Genomic DNA, 1676 nt, shown 5'->3' with positions numbered 1-1676 from the left:
CACCCCCGCGCAGGCGCAGCGCCCGCGGGAGGGCCAAGCAGCTGAGTGGGGGGAGCTTCCAGGGGAGGGGGCTCTGATTATGGGGGGTCCTGCTTTGGGGGGGGGTTGTTCTGTTTCTGGGGGGGGTCCTGCTTCAAGGTGGGGGGTGCTCCAGGGGCGTTCCCCCCCCTTCTGGGAGGAAGTAGAGAGGGTGGCGTGGAGCGCTGGGGCTCTGCGTGCCTCAGTTTCCCCTCTCAGAGGAAGATTCCCCCCCTTTATTTTGGGGAGTCCCCACATTGTCTCCCCCCCAGTTTGGGTGCGGGGGGGCAGCCCCATAGCAGTTAATGTCATAGGGAACTGCTGGAATCCCCCCCCCATATCACCACCGCATTCTGTGGGGTGGCAGCGGGGCCATCCCCAATGCCAGGCCCCAAATAGGGCTGTGCACCTCTCCCACACCAATGGGACAGCAGGGCCCAGGGCTGTGTGCGTGCCCCACATCGGTGTGCCCCACACCCCCACCCCACAGACCCCACATCCACAACTCTCACCCCACACACCCCCCCCCAACATGTACACCCTCACTGTGCTCACAGCCCCCACACCCCACCCCTCGCTCACACCCCACGTTTCCACACACTCCCACATCACACACACACAAACCGGTTTCCACACCCCCCACGTCACCGTCACACGGGGCCCAGTCTCACTCACTCACACACACACACACACACACACAGAGCGGCTGTGCCTTGGTGTCACTGACACACACAGACTCAGTGTCACACTCAGCCTCACACACACAGCAGCCTGACACAAGTCTCACACACACAACAGTCACAGCTCCCACCACCCTGAGGGTGACACACTCACACCCACACCACCACCCCACAACCACCACACACACACCACCACCTCACAACCACCACACACACACCACCACCTCACAACCACCCTCGCACGCAACCACACCGCTCAGAACTCGCACACTCTGTACGCTGTGTCACACACACACACCCGTCACAGCTACACCAGCACTCCCTCAACTCCACACACAGCCGCATGCCCGCGCACAACTCACAGTGACACAGCCCCTCACACACACGTGTCACACACGCACACCCCCAGTCACACTGTCTCAGCCCCGTCAGTCGCACACACCCACACCCACTCGCACAACCTTTGCACGCAGTCACACACGCGGTCACACCCCTCAGGACTTACACCCCCCCACACACTCACACACACATGCCAGGATCCCTCCCTCACACTCACATATTTACACAAGCGCTCTTGCACACTCACCTCCCGCATACACACATGCACACACACTCACACGCGCTCTCCCCCCACACTGACTCACCCCGCCCCGCCCCAGCTCTGAATCACGGCCCCGGGCGGCCCCGCGGGCCCGGGCGGCCCCGCACCGACACGACGGGCCGGGCCGGGCCGGGCCGGGCCGGGCCCCGCTACGACCCCACCAGGGCCGACCCCTACCCCACAGCCCACCTCCTAGAGCCGCTGTCCGGCTCTCGAACCCGCGGGGCCCGGATCCGGATCCCCTCGGCCCGATTCGCACCGCCCGGGTCTCGAACCCGCGGCCCCCAAGCCCCGAGCTTCGGCCAGCCCCGACCCCCGGCACAGCCCCGGCTCCGCTCGGCCGCCCCCGCTCAGCGCGGACCTCCCGTGCCCCGCTC

This window comes from Numida meleagris, unplaced genomic scaffold (genome assembly GCF_002078875.1).
Source record: "Numida meleagris isolate 19003 breed g44 Domestic line unplaced genomic scaffold, NumMel1.0 unplaced_Scaffold244, whole genome shotgun sequence".
NCBI classification, from domain to species: Eukaryota; Metazoa; Chordata; class Aves; order Galliformes; family Numididae; genus Numida; species Numida meleagris.
This window is presented reverse-complemented; position numbering follows the sequence as displayed.